Source organism: Anser anser (assembly GCF_964211835.1).
Source record: "Anser anser genome assembly, chromosome: 14".
NCBI classification, from domain to species: domain Eukaryota; kingdom Metazoa; phylum Chordata; class Aves; order Anseriformes; family Anatidae; genus Anser; species Anser anser.
Genome location: NC_139735.1, coordinates 7,594,719 through 7,621,260, shown reverse-complemented (window position 1 = coordinate 7,621,260; position 26,542 = coordinate 7,594,719). Strand labels below are relative to the sequence as shown.

The 26,542-nt window shown below is 44.7% G+C and overlaps 1 protein-coding gene across 3 annotated transcripts in view; it reads right to left on the bottom strand.

Moving 5' to 3' along the window:
* Positions 1–26,542, bottom strand: part of SGCD (sarcoglycan delta) — a 526,559-nt gene that overhangs the window by 343,944 nt on the left and 156,073 nt on the right. The window contains exon 1 of one of the 3 annotated variants that reach the window (XM_083798652.1): positions 1,173–1,237. The exons of the other annotated variants lie outside the window; for them this stretch is intronic. The gene's annotated coding sequence lies outside the window, so the exon portion shown is untranslated. Of the gene's footprint in view, positions 1–1,172; positions 1,238–26,542 lie in introns of those variants that run through there. 3 annotated transcript variants of the gene reach the window in all.

Genomic DNA, 26,542 nt, shown 5'->3' with positions numbered 1-26,542 from the left:
GCGCCGTGATCAAAGCAGCACCACCTCTGCCCCTGCAGCACCGCAGCTGGGCCCCGGGCACGCTCGTCTCTCTGGAGCTCATTTGCCAAAACCAGTGCTAAGGGAGGGCAGGGGAGGAGGCACGCACGGAAAAATGTTATCCCGGGGGGCTGGAGTCAGGGGAGCTGGCAAAGAGGACATGGCAGCTTTCCGTGAGGGTGCCCGGGTGTGCTCAGGCAGGCGTGTGACACTCAGGGACTCCCAGCGCGGGTCTGTCGGGTTGTTACTGGGCTTCCAGACCGCAGGAGCCACTTGTTATCAATATCAGGGATGCCACTTGAAAAATCAGGGAGAATCCATTGTGGCCTGTAAGGTTATTCTGGTGTGACGGGCACCCCTTGTATCTCCTTTTCCAGGGATGAGGCTCAGCCCCTACGTCTCCATCTCTGCTCTGTGCAAAGCCAGAGGGGGGTAACAACACAGTGACCGTGGGGCCTTCCTGCGGGCCAGCAGCTCATCTCATCCCTGCATCCATGCACATCTGGATGCATGCAGGTACATACACACATACATAGTTATTACCCTCCCCAGTTTTCCCCTTCAACAACATTTTTCTTTCAGGCAGTAGCCTGCCTATGAGTATGTCTGAATATACAGATACACAGGCACTCAGCAGCAAGGCTGAAAAGCCTCAGCCACGCTTCCGCGGAGCACAGGTAGCACACCGATCTGCACGTATCTCAGAAACGCACACAGCTCTTCTCTTTTCTTGTTCTGCTGTTTCAGTAACTCCGCCGAAAACTTTGCTCACTGGCCTTGTATCACGGTGGGTGTAACTACAAGCAATTGCTCGCCTGCTACTCAGAGCAGAGTCACATGCTGGGACTGCTCATGTGCTGCTCGTATTTTCTAACAGCTGAGATGGGAAAAAAAAAAAAGAGAGAAAACACAACTATTTCTAACTGAGACGCTTTCCTCTGTTGTCTGAATGCCCTCTGCTACACCGATTTCCTTCGGTCATTCCCCTCCCTGTTTCCACAAAAATAACTGCTTATAATTCGGATCTCCCAGCTTTCTGCCAGACAGTATTTGCAGATCGACTGCCAAGGCAAGCTCCACGCAGAAAAAAGAAAGGGAGGGAAAAAAAAAAAAAAAGGAAATGGCAGATTAAAAAGATCAGCTCTGATTCTTACCTTCAGAAGCAGACTCCGTTCAAAGCCCACAAATACTTTTACTTCGCTGGGAGTCCACCAACTATTTTTAGCTCCCCGTGGGGACGCCATATACGGCCAGCAGCCCCCTCGCTAGCATTACTAATCTGCCCAGCATAACAGCGGGACACCTGCTGCTAGTGAGTCACTCTGTGTGTGAAACTAATGCTATATATATAGGCAAACCACAAAGACAATTGCTTATTTTCCTCCCTAGCCTGTGTTGTTTGTGCCTTCCTGGATTCTAAGCACAGCAAATAAGTGCAAAGACAGACTTCTGATTACAAATTCAAAGTAAAATTCTTGTTCTCTTCAGATCAGAAGCTCCAAGAAGCTGTGAGCTGTAGCAGAAGCATGTTTGCTTGTGTTTGTGGCATGTATACTCATGTGCATACATACATCTGCACTTTCACACACGTATTCACCCTCACTGTGACTGTGTTCTTGCAAGCTCCAGCTCTGATACACGCAAACCAGTGTTTTCTCAGAAAGCATGAGTGGAAATTCAATGATTATAAATCTAAAGCCCCATCCTGGTCCTGCCTTCCCTACTCCCGCACAGGGTAAGATAGAGCAAGCATGGAAAACAGGCATGTCCAGGGGAAACAGGTCTATAACCTGCCAGCATGGAGAAGAGACCTGCCACATGTTCCTCGTGCCTCATACGAGGCAGAAGTGGCTTTGGGGTTGTACAGTGGCTGTGAAACACCAGCCGTACTCCCCTTCATTTGCTTCCCAGCCATTACTTGAGGCAACAAACAGGGAGAGAGCAAGGCTTTGGTCTGCGCTGGGAGCCTGATTTAGCTCTCCCCTCAAGCCGTGTATTTTATTGTTATAGGCTGCACTTCAAAACTTTTCGGAGCTGCAATAAAGAGCTGCTAGGTCTGGCTTTGTGATCTCTGGAAGATCTCTCTTTTCCTTCTTTTCTGTCACTCTCTTTATTTTTTCCAAAATGTGAAATTTTGGTTCTTTCTGTCTTTGAAATGAAGGCATTGTCCCAATCTTCTGACTTGGACAATAATGTGTATTTCTACTCATGACGGACACTAGTACTCACCATTCCTAACCCTAGCTCACCCTACTGTCCTACTGTGGAATACGATGAAAATTTACAGGAAATACTAAAAACATCTGGCAATAACCTTAACTGTCATGGGCAGAATGTGTGATAGGCATTGCAACACATGAAACTGTACCCTTTAGATTGGCGGATATAACCATGTAAACCCATACGCTGCCCCCACAGTAAAGCACCTGAAGTATTCAGTGGATAATGAAAAGCTTCCTGGAGGCTTATAAAACCATCGTATTGAATGTGTTGCACCAGGATGATTTTTTAAAATATATAGAGAAGATACGTCTGTTCCTAGAGAGCTGTGCAGATTTTCAAATACATTTCTTTAGAGCCTTGCTTTTTATTTTGTTTTACTTTAGTTTTTGTGTCCCTCTTTATCTTCTTCTCCTGTTGAACTGGAAGAAGTATGGTACAAATGAAGAAACTCTCCCAGCCTGTCTGGTTCCCCTTCTCCAAGAGGAGCCGGGTTAGGCAGCAACAAATGGCCAAATTTTCCCTCCTTCAGCAGCTTCAGTTGTGTGCTGTATAAAACCCTTCAAAACCTGAATAAAGCTCCTAAAAACTGCCTTTACGTATGTCCAAGGCTCTTTGAGCAAGATTTTAGAAATATATTTCAAACCCAGAAATTAAAAACAAAAAAGAAAGAAAGAAAGAAAAAAAAAAAAACAACTTTGCAAATCAACATCTGACCACTGAGAATGACGACCAACATCAGCCCTGAGCCTTCTCCCCCAGATAAAGATATTCAAGGAAATCATGGGCCCTTTCCCTCCTGCTGGATCCAGCAGAGCAGCAGGACTCGGGGCAGGCAGACCCCGCAGCACTGGCAGCTTCACTCTGCAGTGCTCTATTCCCCTCTAGTGACTGGATTGCACCGAGGGTATTGAATCAACTGCTGCCTTCCTGCTCCTCAGAGCCGCCGCATCCCTCAGGCACAAGCAGCTCTGGCTTTGTGCTTCAGGAGCCCTGCATCCTTTCTGGTACCTGCAACCCCCCCCCAAAAAATGTCCCCTCCCATCTCAGAAGCAACCAGCTGCAAAGGGGAGAGTGACAAACTGAGTGCAAGGGTCAGCTCTCCCTGCCACCCCTCCAACAACAGCCTGTGTGTGCCATTAACATATTAAGTTACGCTGAAGATCTGTATGTCTATGAAATAAAAAAGAAGTAGAAGCAGAAGATGAAAAAAAAAAAATCAGCACGTCTGCCTTGAATCCCAATTACAAAAGAATTGTTTGCCTTAATTCTAAATGTATTTAGAATATGGAGCATATATTTCCAAAGGATGTTTTGTATTTACAGCGTGTCTGTCTGGTTATACTGCTGCAATGTAATTGTTTTCCTGCTGAGAATTATAGCAGTGAAGTTACTCTGGGTGCGATTACAGCTAATTATAGTTTCGCTTTGGAATTTAAAGGCTCCCCTGCACCACTCTCTCCTTTCCACTTAGACACAATGGCCTCGGAGCGCGTTGTGGCTGCTGCCCGTAATTGTAGTAACCGAGGTCTGTAAGGTCACTGCCAGCTCCGTGGCATTCGGGTGCCTTTGAGGTTTAGTTGCTAGAAATGGGTAAGTCATTACGGTAACAACGTGAGGGAAAATCCACAACGAATACCCTGCACTGAGCCCACGGCTGAGGCAATATCAGCCCAAACTTCACCTGGGGGGAGCTTTAACCATGAGAAGATGGCATCCCCTGCCCGGCAATGCGCTGGGCAGCCTTTGGGAGCAAGAGCAGTGCAAGATTTGTATCCAAATGGGGCAATTCTTAACAAAGATAAGTTATGTTCAGGGTGGCTAACAGCTGAAGGGCAGAGAGACATTCATTCCTGTGCACAGACCCATCAGGAGGTGGTGACTGCTCTGATATCAAAACTAGAGCCCTAGGAAAGCCTGCGTAAGGCGGCAGGCACAGCTTGGCCAAGCTGCAGCAAATTCATTGACTGCTCCCTAATGGGAAACAGTTCTTGACATTTTTCATAACTGTAGTTGTTCCTTTTGCCTCTAAATCTTTAAAGTCTGATGCTGGAATGAGGTTTTCTTCATAAATCACTTCCTTCTATCATACCTCTGCCTGTCGCTGCTGATATCCTGAGCAGAGAGCTGAGCTCCAGCTCAGTGGAAGAGCCGGGAGGGCATCCAGAACACACCACAAAGCCCAGCCCAGCACCAGCTAGGGTGGCCTCGATATTAATTCAGCACAAAGCACGCTGGTGGCTGTGGAACAGCTCAGGCCCCTCAAACTCTGCAGCTGGATGGAGAAGGGCCCCCAGGCAGACCCAGTCCCCCCACACCCCAGATGGCGCAGCGTTGGGAAGAAATGTATTCCACTGCTGAGCGGCACCATGTGTTTCCAAACAAAATGTCAATGAGTTTTCCAGATTAAAACATTAAAAATGTATGAGCAACAACTGTCGCACGCAAGGGAGCTAATAACGCTGGTAAGGTTTACTCCTTCTGAAAACAGGTGACATCACGTTTAGGATCAACTTATGCAGTTATAGCTTCATCACATCGAAGGCCAGGAAGACTCCTTAGATCTACATTTGACCTTATAGCAAATGCTTACATTTTACCTAGCTATCTCTAATCGAACACAATTATAAGGCCCAAGATAGCCAACAGGGGAGAAAAGCAGCAAATCTCACTCTGAAGCCATCAAAGAGCAGAGAATCCTCTTTTTCCTCTTGAGAATTTGCTCTAACAACCAAGTTAACTTCCAGTTAAAAACAAACAAAAAAACAAAACACACAACTCATTATTTATATCCTGTTCAGTTTTTAAACATTGGCTCTTCCAATTTTGTCTGATAAATCAGAGAGACTTTTAGGATGTAGTATTTTCTTCCCAGAAACAGACTCATGCACACAAAAAAAATCACCTCAAACTTTTTTTGGTCAAACAAACACACCTTTGGTCAAACAAACCTTTCAGATAATTGATAATAATAAAATATTGTCAGATATTTCCTCTGACCCTCAAATAATTGCAACCATTTTTTCCTACATGTTCTCCAGCTTTTCCATATCCTTTCAAATTTTCAACACAGTCCTTTGCTAGTTCAGACCTGGTTTTAATAATGCTGCACATAGAACTAGAATTACCTCTTTTCCTTTTACACATTTAAAGGCCGCATAAACTCCTTTTGCCAGACCATCACAGAGGTTCTTTGGTTGCACGGAGGCATTTTGGAGCACCCTTCTTCCCATGACTGCTACCTGTGCTCCCGTGTGCAGGGCTGTGCCCGGGGACAGACCAACATCTAGCTGGATGGATTTCTCATCATCTTTGTCAAAAGATTCAGGTTCCTCAGTGTCACACCCCCTACTTCTTCTCAGCATCCCTCTTTCTTGATCTCTGTGTTGTGCAAAATGTTTTCATCTTGTGTCTTACTGCTGACCACTGATACAAACACGGGAGGGCTTTGATGCTCTGACTTAGATTTCACGTGCCCCAGAAACCCCAGGTCCGTTCAGTGCCAGTTCTCCATTGGGAGCTGCTTGTTGAGCTCCATCAGACACCTCTTAATCCACTTAATGTATGTTCCAGCATTATTGAATAGTGCTAATGTTTAATCAGCACGTTATTCAGTACCAAGTCAAACACCTTACAAAAGTGTAAATGCACTAAATTTATACAATCGGTTTTGTCAAGCAGACATGTAACATAATCAGAGAGCAGAATTAGGTTTCTTTGATAAAGTTTGCCATAAAGCCATGCCATTTAGACTATTTACTAATTCAGTTTTGCATCAGCTTTTGAATTATTTAAACCCAAGTGATTACAAACTAACCAGCCTGCTTGGCTCTCAGGAAATACTTCTTCAAAACAGCCTTCTCTCTGAAATTAATACGGACACTTTTCATATGACCGGCTGAGCATTATCTCACTCCTGAGGCAGCCTTTACCTCCAGGGGGATGGGGCTGGATTTGCTGCCTTTTGGGAGCTGCCACAGAAAAACTGGTCTCTGATGGGACCAGCTGGCTAAGGCAGGGGTACCGTGTCCCATTCCTCCCAGTACCCTTCACAGCCACCCTGCTGACAGCACCTCACCAACACTTCCAAGGAAAACAGACAAACAAACAATTCTTCTTTATGGTTTTCCTTGCAAAAAGCTGAGAAATGACTTAATCAAAAGAGATAATACATGACCTGTGGCATTCCTGCATGCACCTGGCAGCACGCAGCCACTGCTGCACACAGTCTTGTGGTTTAGGGCCCCAGATAAGTCTGCTCTTTAATTACATTAGTACAAAGCCATGGCCACGATCTTATGGGCAGAAGGATGGACACATTCTGGAAGAGATCCAGCTGCCCAGAGGATTTCTATAAAGTTTGAACACAAAGACACACATTTCTTTGTATCAAAAACCCACCTCTTTTTGTTCAGACCAAGTTATTTGAAGGAGCCTAAAGGTATCTGGGAACCCTTTGCGTAGTCCCCACCTTACTCCTTTAAACAAGTTCATTTTGCCCTGCCAGAACTGCTGTTGCTTACCTCATTAAATAATAACAAAACCTCCAGGAATTCAGCAGAGAGCTGTATGTTTTGCACATAAAGACACAATGGCTTCTTAGTGCTCCTGCTGTTATTCAGAAATCATGCAAAATGAAGCTGAGGCGGGAGCAAAGCATGGCACAAACGTGAAGCCTTCATACTTCATGAGCATACCTCATTTGCTCTGCTGTCAGTAACTCAAAACCCCAATGAAAAGAGGAGAGGGGAAAAAAATGAAAGAAAATAAGTAAATTATATGCAAGCCACTAGACTCATCACTTAGCTGCTGGCAAAATATTGACTCCTGAATGATCTTTGTCAAATCTCATAAAAAAAACAGCCTCTAGCTGATGAATCTTGCCATGGGCATTAGAAGGGGTACTGCTGGAAAAAGAAAAGAAGGGAAATGGAAAAGAAGGCTTAATTTTAATTAAGTAACCTACCTATGTCTGCATTTGGTCACGGCTCTCGTGATTTGGAAAAGAAAATGCTTGAGGGCTTGATTTTTGTTTGTTTTAAATATTCATGGCATTTCAAATGCCTTCTGTGCTGGGCTTGGTGGACCTGATCATAAACAGCTGAACCAGCTGTGGGGCTCCCTGCAGTGAAAACCTCGACAGCAGCAGTTAGCTCGTACGGCCACTCAGCCAAATCCCTGCCCCACCACCAAAGATCACAGCAGAATACTTCCAGTGAAGGAGCTGCTGGGACCCCATGCAGGCGCTGAGCACTTCTACTGGTTTCAGGAGTGAGATAAATGGACATGCAGTATGTCTGTATCAGCATTCTGGACATTTTAGACTATATAATTGTACTGACATTTTACCATTACCTGGGTTTTTGCTCAGCCTTTAACCCAGCTGTTAAGGGTCGAAGCTAGGAAGGACAGTACTATGAACAAGGGGTAAGCAGTGGGGAAGAAGAAGAAAGTATTTGTTATCTAGAGCAATAATTTATCACTTCCAGACAGTACAGCAGGATAAAGAATAGCCTCCTAGTTAAAGAATTGATTTGAGACTGAGAGGATCTGTCCTGGCAGATCTTGGACCTGCCAAATAGAGACATAAAATGGAAGAAAGGCTCCCGGTCCCAGGTGTGGTCTGAGGGGTGCCATGGGGACAAGCTGTGCTGCAAAGCCCCAGATAAAATCCCAAGGAAGAAATTTGCAGAACTTAAGACCTGGATTTTTCATCATAAATAATGTGCCATAAGCTATGCTGAGGTATTCCACACAGAGTCTGCCATTTCCAGTTTCACTCTAATCACTAACCAACATTAATTCAACATTAACTCAGGACTCACCAACCACTTTCACCCAACTCATGTTGGCATCATGTAATCCACCCAAAAGTCTCTCCCTGAGTCTCCTTTTTTTTTTTTTTAAAGTGATTTTTAAAAATCACTTTCAGTGATATAAGAATACTCCTAAATGTCAGCTACAGGCAGGAGAAGATAGTTATCGGTCTGTTTTTAGAGAGAATTTTTGGCTCAGCTTCTTCTTCCTACCCTGCTCATCACTGATGTATTTTTAAATGAATCCTAAAATACACACCAGGAAACTCTATTAAATAAAAATCATGAATGGCATGCAGACTGTGCTATTACTGTGCATAAGAAGATAACAAGACTCCAGAGACTGCCCTTTACATTCTGCTGCTCTCGCTAACTACAGACCTGGCCCAGCACCCGCGCACATCCCACGCAGAAGGGAGAGCATCACGAGCCCCATACAATGTGCCTGGGAAGAGGCCGGCAGAATAAGAGATCAGAGAAGAAGAGAATTGGGATCCATGAGCTGGGCTGTCTGTGTGCTCAATTAACTAAGTGATTGGACATGCACAATCAGAGATCCCCAACGCGTCGTTTGCAGGTTATCAGCGATACTGGACATGAGCTGGAGTAGCACTGGGCTCCCAGTGCCAGCAAACTGGAGGAACAGATTAGAATTCTGAAAGCTTTTTAAAGCCAGGCTCTCACCTCAAGACACAATAAAAGAAAAGCTTTTAGATCATTCCTGGCAGAGGAGTTGGAAAGCTGCCATGTTCACACAGAGTAACTATGGTAATCCATATCAGGTTGCAGAAATCATCTTTAGCATAGAGTCTTTTAAGCCCTCCAAGAAGCCGTCTTCTTAATCTACTTAAAAACAAAAAATAAAGGGTGTTTCAAGGTCAAGCAGTACTAATAATGGGATCAAAGACACTGAATGGGAAACGAGGTGAGGCTCCACATCCCCAAGCACCAACCCCTGTCTCTGTGAGGAGTGACAGCTCTGGTGCAAGGGACAGCAGCTGAGCAGGGGACAGGCACCCGTGCCTCGTGCTCTGCGTTACCATGTGAGCTTGATCATGTCATTCGCAAGGAAGACTGCATAATTAAGATGCTCTGCAGAAAACCTGTGCTTAATTGCTTTGATGCTTAGGTGATTGAGAGCTGAATACATTACTGTGACAAAATTACTGAACACAAAGGCCTTGATGCTGTTCTTTTCCGTGCCGGTGGAAACGGGGCTCAGAGTTCACCTCCATGGGCACCTGAGAATTGCTGGAGCTTATTTACCCAGGCAGCCACAGCCCTCGGTCACACTCCAACTCTGCTTAAGTACTTGGGATTTCACTGTGACGGTTCTAGAGGAATCTGATTCTCTTGTTCACTTAGGCAGAATCAGGAGTATAGAAAATCAAGTTTCACTATTTCAAAATTAGCTCAAAATTAAATTCCAGTACTTAAATCCCCAGGGTAAATCTAGCCTGAACTTTTGCCCTGCTTCACCCAGCTGTGTGTGCACAGCAGGCTACCCTGTCATCTAGTCATCTTCCCCAGTATTCCTCAGGTATCTGAGTGATCCCTGCATGTCTCTGAACATCTTTGAAACTAAGGCAAATGAACGTGACAGGAGCTGGACCCAAAAAGGATCAAGAACAAGGGTAGCACAGAAACCTTTGAGGGAAAAGATGACATATGACCAATGAAATCTCAAATGGCTGTACTGTAAGAAACTCATAATCGGACTTACTCTGCTGCTTTACTTTGCTGCCTGCTGAGCCAGACTTCCCTCCTTGTAAAGACAGGAAAACCTCTGATGAGTCCAACAGAACATCAAAACTGAAAACTGTTCCTCATCAGTCTTATGATAAAGGGCCAAAATCTCAGAGATTAGGTGTCTATCACTGCATCCACGTTCTTTATTTCTTCTTTACTTTTTAATACAAAAGCTGAAGTTTTCCTCAGTGATGGGGTCTTTTTTTCTTTCTTATATGCAAAATGGTTGTACTTGTGTGCACAAAGCAGCTGAATGCCCATCTGTCTGGTCTGCTCATACAAATACAGTACAGGGCAAAAATCTGCATTTGGGAGGAAAAACTAAACAGATGTTCAGGAAAAGCATGCAGGCAAAAAGCTTCAGAGATGATAGACACTCCGCTTTGGAGATACTCTGAAAATCAGGACTAAAATATCAGTTTTAGATGGTAATTGCACCTGTGAGTGTGGGTTGTTGTGCCCATGCCTTCCAGCCTCTGACTGTGCTGCAGCAACCCCAGCCGTGGAGCAGCAATGTGTCCGGAGCCTGCTGACAGCCAGCCACCCTTCCTATGTAGGGGGATGAAGGATAACACCTTTCCTGTCAATGAGCTTCACTTATTTGTATCACAATGCCATTCCTTAGCACAAACAGTGATGGGACCTGCTTGCCAGAGCGGCTCTGCTGGTGGCTGCTGAGCAGACTTCACTTGCAGCCAGACCTGTGTATCGTCTCCATCTATTCCTTTCCTATTCCTTGTGCTTTGGCACAAGTTAGGGCCATGCCCAGCTGCCCAAAATCTTTCTACTGCCTCCTCCAGTCCAGTCTCTACACAGATCTTTGAGGAAGAGCCCAATGCAGGCAGAACGCAGCTGCACAGAGTCCCTCTGCAAGAAGGCAACCACAAGCAATTTCATTCTCCCCTCAAGCAGTCCCTTGTACACTCCACTGCAAAAGAGACAGTCATGGAGTGTCAATGAGTGTTTAATTAATAAGCTATTATAGAACTACTTTGCTAAACTGAGCATCCAATGAGGAAATAACATCTAGGGAGCAAAAGCATGAATGAGGCTCCAACTGTCAGCTTTATGGATGTCTGCTGTTGGGATACGGCTCCTTCAGCTGTGATGGAAGGATTTGCACTTTGGGAAAGAGATACAGGAGCTAATGCACACACTTCTTGTATGCACATTTTCCACCTGGAAAATGTCTGTAAAGATACGGTCTGCTACACTGTGTCTCTGGCACAGGAGGGAGAAACAGATGGAGAGATCGTCTAAAACCCTTTTTTCTCCATAGTTAATAACCTGGAGCTCTTCTAATATCTAGCATGTGTAGGTTGGCCTCATCACTATGTGCATGCTCTTCCGAGGAAAACCGACTACATTCTGTGGCTGGATAATACAAAAATGTGTGACTACTTTACAAAGAGAACAGGATAAGCTCTTAAAACCACTGTGTCCTTTACGAAATGCTGTTTACAGCAGATCTGTCACGAGCATCAGTAACTCACCTAGCCATCTTAGCGCAATATGACATTTTAGTGCCAGTGAAATTGGGAATGAAATCAGCCACATCTTGACACAAGTTTAGAAATTAGGAAAACCTTTCTTTTCCCTTTTTTTTTTTCTTCTCTCTTTAAACTCAAAAATGTTGATGTACTCTAGTGGAACACTGCAGTGCTCCTGAACAAAGAACTTCCTGCACACCATCTCACGCTCAAAATGTACCTCTGGGCTTATTTGGAATTAAACCAAATTTTGAAATTGTTATTTTTCTCATTAAAGAAATGTCCATTTCAGTCCAGCTTGACCTAAGCAGCAGTACAATACTGCTGGTGGAAGGAATTGCCTTCCTATCCCCCACCCCAAGTTTGTTCTATGCTCTGAAGTAGGGGATTTTATTACTCTCAATTTACCGTGCAAAGCTACAAATAACAGCAGCCATAAGATTACCCATCTCTTGTTAAAATGCAGCTGGAATACACAGCCTCCTTAGATACTGATTTCCAGGGGAAGCCTTTATACTGTGTTAAGTATCAGACTCTTACTCCCCTGCATGAAGAGCAAGTAATGCCAACAGAAAGGAGTCAACCAGAGCATCTCCCCAGCTCTTGCCAAAATGTACTCCTCAGCAACTGAAACAAAACTCTTCAGCCCCTACAAAGGCCTCATACCCCTTTGGTGCCCACACCTCATACCAGTGAGACTTAGGCTCCCATATAAAACTCAGAAATGTTACCTTTCACCATTAGGAGCTGCCATGGGAAGCCGACGTAAATTCAGTCTGCAGCTAGCAATTTCCTGTTCATAAGTCATCTGTTTCTCTATGTCTTAGGGGGAATACAGATTTTTCTTGGGACACCAGGACTCAGGGGAATTACCTGTAGTTAAACATCTGATTAATGGCTCATTAAGAATCAGCAACAGTGTTTATTCAGTCCCTGTCTGAGTGTGGTTTTGCAATTAGGTGCTTTTGAGACTGCAGGTGTGTGAAATATTCATAACCCAAATGGAAATATGATGGAAGTGCAGTTTATGCTTACTCAAGGGCTGGCTGCTCTGGATTATAAATATAAAGCAGAAAAGCAAAGGTGCGATTATTACTCTGCCCAGGGAGTGCCCAGACACTCACAAGACTCTTTACAAACATATTAGAATAAATTAGTTGGGACAGAAATTTAGTGTTTAAGTGGCAGCACCTCCTATCCCCTTCATGCCACCTCTGGTACAAGCTCCTGCTAGATGCAAGGCTAGCTCATAAAAGCAGTTACTTGTGTAGTAACCAGTGCAGCCAGCAGGATCTGAGCTTCTCTGGAGGCACACCCACTGAAAGAAGAGAGGAGAAGGAAGGGGACAGATGACCCTCGGCCAGGTCTGACTGCTGGGTTTCAGGTTCCATATTAAAATCACTGGGGCTTTAGTTCTGTTTAAGGCTGAATCATTTCATTATCTTCCTCCCTTACCTGACCCCAGGATGACATGGGGTGGCCACAAAACCTCTCTGGCCTCCATATGATGTGCTCCTGCCGTTTGCTACGTTACCTCCAGAGCAGACACACACACTGAGGAGCTGCAGCTTCTGATCACAAACACAGCTAGCAACAGGTTACCAGGATCTTTACAACACGCAGTCATAATGCTCTAGTTCTGAAGATGAAACAAGGAGCATAGAGCAGGAGGGATGGGGGGCAGACAGCAGCAAACACTGCCACCTGAAGAAAGCTCCCCCATCAACTTCAGGTGGGGCAAAATCTATCCTGAAAGCAGTTAACTTGTCCCTGCTGTGGTTGCTGGTATGAGCATTGAGCCTTCCCTGAAACCGCTTCCTTTTCCTAATTTATTTTATGCTGTTGTTTTTTAAAAGGGTTGTTTCAGAATTCCTCTGGGTCCCTTATACGCCGTGCTACCACCTTGCAGAGGCTCTCAGTGGTGCTGTACAACTAAATATTAGTCACAGGAGAACGGGAATGGATAGTCGAGCACAAACAAATCTAAAAGCAGTGAACCATCAAATGCGAGGAACGCGGGAGGAAGCTGACAGATGAAGGACTGTGCAGAGTCCCTAAATCCAGAGCAGGTTTCTGAAAGGGCACCTTTTTTTCGAGAGGAGTAATTCTAATAGTCTCTCTCCACTGCAAAAGGGAAGGATTTATCTGTTTGCCATCACTGATTGCCTGATGTAAAGTGCTTTGTACTGGCCTAAAAGGAGGCAGACAAGTGCTTCCAGATGGTGGGAGGCAGCAGGTGAGGCCTGATCTCTGCTCCCACTTGCTGCAGGTACCCTGAAGCCCTGGGTCTGCAGGCTACCCCTGCTCCCCCCGTCCAGCCTCTGCTGCCCAGGCCTCTGCGGGGCTCCAGTCCAAGCCCCTGCTCGCAGCTTCCCAGCTACGATGGGATGCACACAGCCTTTGTCCAGGCAACTTTGAAGCCTCCTGAAGGATGGGGGCTCCTCAGGTGCCCTGCTGCAGTGCTTGGCTGCCCTCAGCGCAGAGACCTTGAAGTCCAGTTTTAATTTCCCTCACTACAGCTTGTGTCCCACATCTCTTGTCCTTTCCCTATGCACCAAGACTCTCCTCTGTAATATTCATGAAGGAACTGAAGGCACCTATCAGGTCTCCCCCTGCTTTGCTTTCCCTTCCCCAGAGAAAACAAACAAACCCAGAAACATTTGGTGCTTCTTTCTGGTGGCTCAGGGGCAGGGGTAGCCTGAGAGAGCCTCCGAGGGTGGACACCTAAAGCCCTAACATCCAGACTTTAGGAAGGGGAAAGTGGAGGCCCCAGGCAGTGACCGTACTGAAGACCCCAAAAATTCAGGCTGAGTACAACCATGACATTTAAAAAGACGCCCAAACCCATTTAAAAATTGATTTAATGTTGGTAAATCTACCATGGTCTGAGGTAAGCTGTTCCAGTGGTCCATTAGCAGAAGCACTGGACTTTTTCCAGTCTGAATGTTTCCCACTGCAGTTACCAGTCTTGGCTTATACTATGACATTATCTGTGACATCCAAGGGTCCTCTGCTACCACCAGACATCTTCCTTACTGTTAACGCTTTGACAAAGTAACGAGACAGAGTCGTTTTTAGTCTATAAGCCAGGACTTTTAGAACTCTTGGGTATTTTTTTTTTCAGAAGTATTTCAAAATTTGTCACACAGCACTGCAGAAATGGTCTGTCTTTATTTCCCTGTATATTGGTAACATCTGCATTAACTCAGTCGTCTCCAGCTCTATATTCAAGGTCCCTATTTAATTTCTTAGTCACTGCAGCCAGCGCACATTGAGGTGTTTATCATTTCAAAACCACAGTCACCTCAGCCAATAAACATGACCTATTTTCATGGTTCCTGGACCTCACATTTTCTGTGTCATTCAGATAAGTCTTTTTGCAGCTGGATCCAGATTGCTTTGAAGAACTGATTTATTGTTATTTACTAACCTGCTCATTTTTATGTCATCTGCAATCTTTGTCATTAGTAATTGGATATTTTCTTCTAGATCATCGATAATGGTGCTCTACGACGCTGAACCAAAAATAGATTGCTGGGCAGCTAAGAAGCAACCACACTGAATGTTGGTTCCCTGCTCCCAATTACTGTAATGTAGCTAAAATACCTGTAAACGTGAAGGCCGTATCAAAGGCCCATTTGAAAACCTTTTGGAAAGCCTCCAAAATAGAAAAAGGGAGACTTTTGCAGAGCTGAAGGAAAAAAAAAAAAAAAAAAAAAAAAAGCTTAAATCTGTTATTTTGAATAGTCTTTTTTTTTTTTTTTTCTTTTTCACAAGAAGACTTCATCAAATACTTTTTAACTATGTCAGGGCTTTAAGTTCTGTCAAATAAGGAATTAACAGAGAAACTGTCACATTATTGTCTTGTTAACTCTTTCCTTTTCCTACCATATGCACAAAAGTCTGGGAGATATTTCTTGTTAAAATGTCTCTCATTTTCTCAGATTTGAGGAGAGCCACCATTTACTGTGAGCTGACATTTCTAGCAAAATAAAGGATAAAGTCTGGAAAAAATATCATCCTCCCAACCTTCTCTCTTATTCTCTTTTTGAAACTGTATGTTTGATAAGTTCAATCAATATGAAGTTTTAAAAAGGCAACCGATGGCAGTTGTCTCCTAGAAGTTTGAACTATAATAGCTATTTGAATCCTGATTTGAATCCTGGTCAGGCTTTTTAATCTACAGCAGACAGTATTCAAGGATGTGCCAAATTTTATCTGTTAGTATGATTTACTGTAGTATTTATTGTCAAGGGTTTTATTTGTTTTGTAATATAAATTAATGCACAGCAGTAGTCCCTGCCCCACAGAGTTCCACCAAGCAGCAACCCAACAAGTGGTTTGCGGCAGTGAGTTAGTGACAAAAATAGGAAGCAACCTGCGGTTCCTAACCAGTTCTGCACTCTGAATGTCTCCTACCACCTGGCCAGGATATTTGTGATGTATTTCTGGGAGAGATAAGCTTTGAAACAACTTCAGAAGAAGATAAGGATGAGAGAAGGATGTGTTCACGCATTTGCTTGCAAGTATTTTATCTTTGCAGGGCCCACGAGCGAGCACAGAGAACCAAGCTGTGAGCAGTCTCAGGGAAACCACATATTTAACGTTAATAATGCACTTCAGTACCCAGCTAAATCAGGGCTCCCGGTGCCTTGTCAGAGATGCTGATTTCCTGACTCTGTAACTCTCTTTTTTACCATGGGGACTTGTGGAGTTGCTCAACCATTTGCAGTTCTCTTGATGGCAGACAGTTTCTTTATACGTGACATTTTTCTAAGATTGATACAGAAAAGGTCATATGCTTTTCCTCAGCTATGTGATTAATACTATTCAAGGCTTTAAAAAATATATAGCAAAAGACAATAATTGTCAAGGTTTAGGTGTACATCTAGTGAATTCATTGCTGCCATTAGGAGACAATTTGCCATGCCTCTGACGGAGTAAGAAGTAAGAAGTAAGTCTTGTAAACAAAAGAAAATGTAGTGAATATACCAGGAAAAGAATGAGGCTTTTGTCACCGTTGTCATATAAATTATCTACCTCTCCCCCCACAAGTCTAAGAATATTTATCAGTAGTATGTTGGAATCCTACCTATTAAACAGTGGAAAATAGAATCATTTTGCAGAGCTAAAACCCATTTCTAAAAAGGGAGAAATCCCTCATTAAAATCAGAACCCCCTTCCCAGGACCTGCAGTCCTGCAGGGCAGAGACAGTGCCATGCTCTGTGTCATTTGGACTTGGTGCAGCCTTGTGCTCTGCACAGCTGGGGGGATCTGTCCCCGGAAGACCCTCTCGATTTCCTCTGTATTAATAGCTAGGAATCCAAAGTCTCTTCATTGTAACAACGTACAGTGCAGACCTGCCCTTCATTTCAGGGTTTCTATCCAAAAAAACATAACCGATGCTCTAATTAGCAGCTCTGCTGACTTCATCTGGACTGCGAAGGATTGAGAAGTCACAGCCAACCTTTGATTTAAAATCAAGAGGGTTACAGCCCAGCCTTCCTTCAAGAAACTGATTTCTGCACTCTGGTACTCATTAGGAAGGAAGCTTTTACTGCCATACATTTGCCTTATTAAAAGGCTGAGCTCTCCAACAGATAAGTTACACCCAGATGTTCAATTCCACCCCTTCTTTTTTTGTGCCCATTGGAAATCCGCGGGGACAGGGTAGCAATGTCTGTGCTGCACTGATGCCCAGTTCACTGCAAGGAAGTTCTGTACAGAGAAAGAGCGATGCTGAGATGAAGGTTACTCTGCTGGTTACATAAGGGCTTAGGGTGGTTTTTTTTTTTTTAATCTTTTTTTCTTGACTTCTCTGTTACCAAGGCTTTTCAAAAATCCACAATAGGCCCAATTTAGCTAGACCCAACACTGAGTGCCTTGCAGCGTCTGTAAGAGCAATTAAGAAACACTATTCCCAAAGCTGTCTTCTCCTCAATTATGTCAGCGAACAAAGAGGCGTGACTGTGTAAGACCCTCTCTATTAAACAAACCAGACCTACTTATTTCGGCTTTGATCAGGGGAATGAAGTCAGTGGGGAACACAGAAGGCAAAGCCTCAGTCAGACCTGTGAAGTTTACAAACAGAAAGGAGAAAAGGAAAATAATGATGATTCTTGCCTATGTGCGCTTGAAACTAAACCTGCCCGTTCTGCAGAGAGTCAGGTATACCAGGCACTGCTCAGAACAGTGGGGCCACAGCCTGGGGCTAGGAACAGGGCAGACACTGTAGTTAGCATAACATAACTCAGGAGGAATTTTGGGAATTTATCTTTTGAGATCCCTCCTTTTTCAAAGGAGTTCATAAAAGGATGATCCATAGTTCATATCCTGGTCTGTTTTAGATGTGGCACAAGATGCTGGTAACTGCTGTGCCCTTGCCTCATCACTTAAGAAAACAAATAAAAGACAAGGAATTAGGACTCCTTGAATTGTACTATTCTTTCTATTAGTATAGTTAGTCTAATAAAAAATGGCAATGTGTTCCATAAACTATTAGTATAGCTCCTTCAGATTTCAGTAACTGCCACTTTGTTTGGGTTAGGGTTTTTGCTTTGTTTGTCTGGTTTGTTGCTTGGGCTTGTCTGAGCTGAGATTTTTGGCTGAGCTTTTGTGCTGAGATGGAATAAAAGTTGCTCCTCATCACAGAACCCCCATCACCTTTTGCAGTCTCTGCTGGAAAAGACAACTTTGCATTTCTGAGCTAATGAAATATTCAGCAGCGTCTGGGTGGGGTGGGTTGCTACCAACTCACGCTACTAGGAGGTATGTATATGATGGTTTCTTAGATAAAAACACAGCATCTGTATTAGCTATTTTGACATCATTCTTAATACCTACTTGGTCTTGCATGTAACAGCCTAAGAGACGAGCCATGCTGGTCCCTCAGGATGTGTAGGAAGCAGTCTCAGGAGTAGCTCCATTGAAGCCTACAGCAAAGCTGCAGCTCATAGAAAACCTGCACTTATCTACTGGCCAACTTCTCAGCAGCCCCTCCAAGCTGAACAAACTGGGGGCTTGTTCAGAGGCTTGGTGGTGGTTTTTTTTTTTAACCTTGCAAAAGATTTGGATGGACAACAACGGAAATAAAAACTATTTTCTTATCTGCAGACCAACGTCTCGGTGCATGCAGAGGTACTGATGGTCGGGGATATTGCAAACTGAGATTATAGCTCTTTATGTAAAAACTCGCTCGACCATTACTTCATTTTAATCTCCTATTTATTATTGGTTGCATCAGCTTATAAATTAGGACAGTAAGTTGTCTGGAGCTCTTAATGGCATGTTTGACTGCTGCTTTGAAAAATCATCTGTACAGTCATCAAAATAATATTAATGGGTCATTACTTCAATAAAATATACCACAGAATGATAACAGCGTTAGAATTAATAGGATAGTGATAATGAACTCTTGGAACTTCTCTAGTGCCTGGTATCAAAACACTTTCCAAAGGAGATCAGTATTGTTAACCCCATTTTACAGCTGGAGAAACTGGGGCAAGGAGCAACATCTGATTGCCAGAGTAACAAAATCAGGTATTTGAAGCTCAGAAGGTGAAGCTGATATTTGTCCCAGGCCATGTTATAGAGTTTTTAATTTATTGCCGCCTTCTCCTTTCGAGTCTGAGCCTGTGCCAGCTCAGGGTGAAGCTTCTCTGAAGCAGCAGAAAAGGCTGCAGTTGCCCATTATTTCCCTCGTGTCACCACCATTTTCTAGTTCATGCCCTTAATCTTTCAGATTTCTAGAAGTATCCTTCATCCCTAGAAGAGCTCATTTCCCGAAGGCATGCACATGTTAGCATTCACTGTGTATGCCGATGATTTTTTAGGGCTTTGCTGGGTGGAGATGTGTGGGAAAACTAATCCACAAATCCTCTGTGAACTTGTTCGGAATCCAAATAGCCCCAAGTGATTTGAGCTAAGCTAATGAAGGCCTGATGGAGCCTATCTGCACAAAGCCCTCGGTGCCATTTCAGTCATCCATTACTCTTAATTTGGGGTCAGCAGCATTACACACAAACACTCTCAAAATAAAAGAGTCCAAAAGGACAACAGCATGTGAGTAACTATCGACAAGCATTTTCATAGCAACTATTCTGTGAAAGCCAAGTCCAGACCAGGGAAGACAAGAGGAGTTTCCAACAGAGACTTGTCAGTAATGAAATTAGGGTTTGGGCAATTCAGAAACACATCACAACCATCTCTGGCTCCTTACTTCTAAAGAAGAACAGATGAGGGAGTGACTCAATGCAGACTGCACTAGCTAAGGAAATGTACTTGGGCAGAGTGCTGAGGGGAGAGGAGCTGCAGATATGGGGAGATGCAGAGCAGTGAGAAAATGAAGCATTCAGTGCAAACTTTGTGACATTCCTAAAGCTCCAGCATTACTGTGGTGCAGTGCAAAAACGTGTTAGTTGTACATTTCATCATCGGATCTGTGGCTGCCATTAATGTGAAGTGGCTGTGTTTGGGAGATGCTTTTTGAGCGATTAGTCAAATCCTCAGCTTTCACGGGAAGACATTTCTGACCCTTCTGCTGAAACAATGCACCTGAAAACATAACACCTGAGGGACCAAAATCAAAAGACAAACTCTGATTTCACCTTTTCCATTTGACACCTTTTTCAATTTCTCATGAAGTTCTCCCTCCTCGGTGCAGGAGGTCTGGTAGCGCACTCCCAGGAGGGAGCAGAGCCCAGGGACTTTCCTCTCCCAGAAGGAGGGGGCTGAGCCTCTAGCAGGCACACTTCAAATAGATTAAAAGGTAGGTTTTTCTGCTAATCTGATCCATTTGAACAGAAGCAGTACAGTCAGTGCTGGAAGCAGACCAATGCCCTGGAGAAATATTTCAGTTTCTCCTAGCTTTGTAACCCAGGCATCATTTTTGATCTGCCCTGCATACTCTCACCAGATCAATGTATCATCACACCTCTTCCCTCTGCTGAAGCAGGGCCATTTGTCTCCCCCCTCAGCCAAATGCTTCACCAAGGCTCTCATCACCTTACACCACAGATCAACTCACATTTTCTTTTCTCTAACAAAACGCCATTTTGCCCTGCTTGTATCCTTTGAGAACAGCAACGTACAGACAATTTTCCAGTTTTACTTCAGCCCATGCCTGCTGCACACCTCTCCCCTCGCTTCCATCCATTCAGTGACCACATCAAACCTAAGCTGCTTGCTCCTGCATTTTCAAGGCTCTTCATATAACTTCTATCTGCCTTACCCATCGTTTCTCGCTGAATTTCAAGAGATCAGCTCTCACCTTCAATCAGCCCCAATGCCAGATGGAAGCAGCCCCAAATCCTTCCCTCACCCTTCTCAACACAGCTAACTACCATGAAACAGCAATTTCTCCCTTCTGCGCCGGAGACTGTGGCAGATGGCACCACCCTGTTTATTACAGGATAATCCTTTTTAAAGGAGGATAAGGAAAAAGCAATGCATGAGAAGTTTAACGAGGACTTTGAAATGGAGTTTCTGCATCTTTGCAGGGACTGGAAGTCATCCCTGGGGTCACCACATGCAGTCCCTGCTATCGTATGTGCTGCATCGCGTAATCGCCTCATAAACTTACCAAGATGTGGCTTTAACGTAGTCAGGGTTTTGTTCATTGCCATTCCTACCAAAAAGCTTTTCCAGGCTCCCTGTCCTAGAGACTAGAAAACTTCTTTCAATTTCCAAAAAGTGTGTTTATTCATGGCCCTTTGTTCTTACCATGGCACTGCTCTCCAGTGTAAATGGTCCGTTCTCCTCCCTGATGTTTTACAGGCAGTAATCATAACCCTGCTAAGCCTTCATTTCGCTATGATAAACAATCTGTACCCTTCTAGCCTCCTCTTGTAAAGCAGGCTCTCTGTTCTGATCTCTGTAATACCCCCATCTGCATGTGTCCCTGCTTTAAGTCACATTTTCTGAGCATAGATATTCCACAGATGGCTGTATCATGCACAAATGTCAACAGCTCCTTATCTACACAGCCAGTACTTCTCCTGACATGGTCTAGGTCCTTTTCACAACTCATCACAATGGCGAGCATAAAAATTTGGGGCAAAAATTCTGATTCTGGAGAGCTGATGTCAGATGAAAATGCCTGTGCATGCTGCTCTCCCTATTTCCTTCCCTCTCTTAAATACAGATACTGTGTTTGCTATTCTTCAGTCACACAGTGCCACCCTTGAATTGATAGATTTATTAAAAACTCTTACTACCAGATTTGCAATTTCACACATCAATTCTTCCAGAACTTTAGGACCAAAAGTTTCCAGTCACCCCCCAGCTTTAGCACATGGAAATCTTTAAGCTTTTTACCCACTTGTGGTAAGGCAGACTGTTCACACGTGCTCTTTCCCAGTAGCCACTGCATTTTTAGCCCCATACAGACTGGTTACCTTGAATTTCTGTGTGCACACATTGAGATAAGGTCTCCAATACAGTGAGTGATGATTCTATGCCTACAGAGAAAGTATTGTATTGAATTTGTGCTGAAATGTTCAGAAACACATCGGATATATTGAGCATTTCAGAAACTTAGCAGGTGTATTAAGATGAACAAGTATTTTTTAAAAACCTCTGTGTAATGCTTGAGGCAGAATAAGCACCATATATCGACTGTGCCATTAAAACAAAATCTCTCCCAGGATTTGAGAGCATTTCTGCAATAAAGAGGAGAGAGCAATGCTTGTGGCAACCATAGCCACGGTAATTGCCTGGGGACCTCGTGAGAAGCCAAAGCCCAAAAGATGAAGGAAAGAGGGAATACCATTAAAAAAAAAGTGAAAACAAATATTGCAAGATACCTGAACAGCTATTTCACTGCTACAGAAAAAAGAAAGCACCACGTGCTTTCTTTAGGAACAGCATCCTAATGCTCTGGCTTTCACTGAAATCAATGGAGAGCACTAGAAGGATCCATTAGCATCGCAGCCAGCTGCTGTGCTGGGGATCTGCTCGCTGATAGCCACAGGAGCCCTCAAATTCTGCTGGTGCAGCCCTCTTAAAGCCTGCCTGACCCAGAGGTGGGTCCCCAGCCGAGGTTCTCCAAGCTGCCTTCTGATGGGGCTGAACTTGGGGCTCAGCCGCCGTGGCAATCACTCAGCCATGGGGCCTGGGGCGAGCGGTACACTTCTGTGTGCCTCGGTGAGCGTCCCAAGAGGGAGCTGCCATGCATGGGAGCACGAGGAAGGGGCAGTGGAGGATGAAATATTTAAAATGCAAGAGATGTGAGCACGTGGGGTACCAGGGAAATCAGTTCAGCCTCTTCCTCCTATTTCACCCTGGGTAAATCACTCTGTAAGCAAAACCCCAGCCACTGTGGGTGCAAAACACCGAAACTTCTCCTCCCTACCTCTTCCCCAAAGCCTAACTGCACGAGAGAGCCCAGAGCTGAAGTTGCAGGGCCAAACAAGCCGGGCAGCAGGCAGAAGGAGCAGGCTGGCCGGCACAGGAGGGGGCTGCCCACGTGCAGGCACAGCCACAGCCCTGCGCAGGGAAAGCAGCCCAGGCAGCACCGTGCTCCCCTGACGTTAAATGCCAGTTTGCAGATGCAAGCAGCAGATCACAACCCATTCCCCTCGGTAGCAGAATGGGCTTGTCCTCAAGCTATTTCCCCTCGCCTGGTTCGTGCAAGCGGGTTGTGCGCGCCCTGGGAGCACACCTCTGCTAAATCACTCCCAAAGTCCCCAAAGTACAGTTTTATTTTATAGTCGCTGTCAAACCAAAACGTTTCATGTTAATTTCTTACAACGTACTCCACTGTCTGCTTCACTCCTATTTGATATTTATTCCCCTGCCAAACATGCATTTATTTGTTGACATTTTTATTAAATTAGACTGCAATAAATCTGTCTGAGTTTATGTTTATATCCCTTCATGCTCAAGTATTCAAAGGACCCCAAAGTAAGTTGCATGCATTAAATGCACAGCCAAATGCTCATAAGCATTTCACAGAGGGTAAATAAAGTCAAAGTACTGGTAATCAAAAAAGATAATGACCCAGCCTGGCCGGGCTGGATGGGGATGCTGTTTTTATGGAACTGCATGATCTTCTCTCCCCTGATCAGAAGGGGAACAATCTGGGAACAGCCCTGCTTCCAGGCTTTAAAAAATCACATTTTTAATTTCCCTGTAGATAGGATAGGGAATTTCTTGAGCGCCAGCATCAGTAGGTTTTTTTTCAGAGTGAAAAATAATTTCTAAATGGTTGCACATTACAAAATGTTGCTGCAAGATGCAGTATCATGAAATTCCAGCATGCTGTTGATGGCCAATGCTACCTGGCTCTTAACAGAGCATGTAAAAACATCCTTAGCTCACCAAGCACCGGGTAAATACAGCTGTGCCCAGGGAAAGCAGGGCATGGAGTGTGCGATTTGCCTGATGTCACCCATCAAGCTGTCACCAGAGTCAGGAACGAAGGTCAGAGCTGCTAAATCCCATCTGAAAAAAAAAAAAGTAAGGGACCGCATTCATGTCATTTGAAGCTTCTTCCTGACTATTCCATGCAAAAGAGTGTTTTTGTGTAATATCTTTCTATCATAACTGTTAAAGCAACAGGGAGAAGAATAAGTTAAAAATTCACCACAGCAAGGTCACTCAAGGTTGAGGCTGTTCCTCAGCTCCCTCCTGCCGTCCCTTGTTGTATTGCTTGGGCCTGATATTATGCAGCACACGTGCCCTGCAATTCACAGGCGTCACGGTGGCATGCTAAAGAGGGTCCTCGTGCCTTATTTCTCCCTCCACACCATTCACACCGAACTTGATAAAAAGGAATGCAGAGAAATTCAGAATAGCTCCTCCAACTTCAGAGGACTCTGAACACAGGAAATTTTTGCTAAATTACAATGTCTCAAAATTGGCAACAGCACACTGATTATGTCTCATTGTGACTGTGATGTCCTTGGCGATGGAGCTGGGAGACCACAAAGTGAATATAATGCTCCTATATGTGACTCTAATGACTGATGATGCTCTGCTGTGGGTAGCAATTTTGAAATAACTGAGAATGACGACAAAGAATATTGCTTTTGTCTTTTTGCTTCAGAAGAACTTTACGTGTAATATGGAATACAATACAGCACTACCAGCTACACATTGCTAATAGGGGAATTTGCAGTAGTTCATTCTAATCTGCCCTATATCTAGTTCTGTAGGGTAGGCAAGGCAGGGGGAAAGGGGGGTGCTCACTCCTGGACATGTCCTCATGTGTGGGATGAAATCTCAGAACATCAGGACGGCCAACAAGCGCTGCAGACCACACGATCTAATTAATACGTTAAATTAAATGTAGCATTTTATAAATTGGGAGCCAGATGCTTTCCTCACTCTAGTTGCTTCCTGTCATTCTGATAGCTCAAAGCAACCGCTGCACTGAATAAAACAGTTGCCTGATCCCACAGAGGGAAGAATCATATGCTTTTGTGACATGAAGAGAATGCTGTTACGCTGTCTTCAAGACCTGACCTAGTATCACTGTTCGCCACCCCTCTGTGCCACGGAGAAGTGCCAATGTGCTCGGGAGTAACTCGTGCTTCATGACCCCACTCAGAGTCACCGCATGCCCTGGGGACATGGTGGATGGTGGAGCTTTGCTCCTTCCTCAGCTACCATCTGACAAAGCATGAAGGACTTTGGTGCAGATAAACGCCTCTCTCAGTTGCATGGAAAACACTGCGTGTCAGCAGTCATCACACGAATGGGAGAGGTAAAGAATAACCCACAGGGGGAGGCTGAATGCAGATCTCTCCGCTGATGTCTTCTGCAGGAAGCTCCAGATCTCCTCTGAGCATCATGCTCCTCCTCCCCGCCTGCCCCACCAGGCAGAGACCCGCAGAGCTGAGCCCTCACCAGCACTCTGCAGGTCCGGGCTGGTCCTGGGACCACCGAGCGCTGCAGGAGCACACTGACCGTTACACACGGGCTGCCTCTTTTAATTTTTACACACTGCCTGAACAAGCTAATTCAAGCCTGTGCAGGTCAGTCTCTGGAGAGCAAAGACTGACATAAGAGGGGCACAGAAATCTATTTTGGATCTGCCAGAACAGCAGGTCCTGAGAAGTCCAACTGCTGTGCTGGCAGCACATTGCTGTTTGCCTTTGAGAAATGGGAAAATAGGAAAAGAGAAAATTGGTTAACTTCAAGATATACAGGTGACTCGGGGAACTGTGATCATGGGGCCTTTACTTTGATGGCTGTTCAGACTTCTGAAGATATTGGACAGAGCAAACTTTGTTTTAATTCATCCTGAAGGATTTAAACTCAAGAGTTTGTTTTGAAAATGAGCTCTTCACTCAAGCCCCCATGCAGACTCGATTACCACATTGGCCTTTCTGTTCTGGCAGGGGTGGTTTATTAAATAGTCTCCCCGCCTGTTGCTGCAGGAGCCAATGGAGAACAGAAACACAATGACAAGCCTGAGTAAATCCTTGTGAAAGTCTTTCCCTAGAAGACAGTCAGTCAGTGCCCATAGTGCCTAGCCTCCTCCCACGTGTGAACTCACTGAGAAAATGATGCAGAGATGAGGTTTTCCTGACACTTAAGAAGCAAATTTAAGTACGGTAAAGAAATCTGTTCTGCCCAACAACAAGCCAGAGGGTCTTCTTGAACCGGAAAAGACTGGTCTCACCTGAAGACTGCTTTAATAAGCCAGTAATAAGGCAAAAGACTGGTTTTCTGTGCACCTGAAGCATGTCTTTTTGCTTCTGCCTTCCAACACTCCTTCTAAATGGAAACCATTTTGAAGCTCAGTTTCTGTGCCCTCAGCACATTTCATAGTATTGTGACTTTGGGGGCAAAATTCATTCCTTGCATGGTGTGAAGTCCATGCCCAAGGCCTATTTCTACCTCGGGACAGAGAGCTGGGCTTTTCACAGCTTTAAATGGGGGTGACGGCTCCGGCAGCCAAGCTCTGAGGAACCTGGCGGAGGCAATTTAAAAAGTTACTGCTCCCAGTGGTCCACTCTCCCCAGAACAATTAGAAGCGAGCGTGTGCCTGCATTTCAATGGCTTCAGTGCAGAGGTTGGCATATTAATGTGAGCCCGTCGCCGGCCACAGTAGAAGCACTGAACTTTGCACTAGGCAGCTTCTGGTGCCAGGGGAACAGATCCTTCCCAGCCCCATCACTGAGCCCATCTCTCTGTGCCACCCCTCAGCATACAGAGCTTTCATTCCTACTTCTGCAGGATTTCTTGGCCAAGCTGCTCTGGGACTGGTTTGGTGGCGGTGCAGAAATAGCCAGCTGGGCACT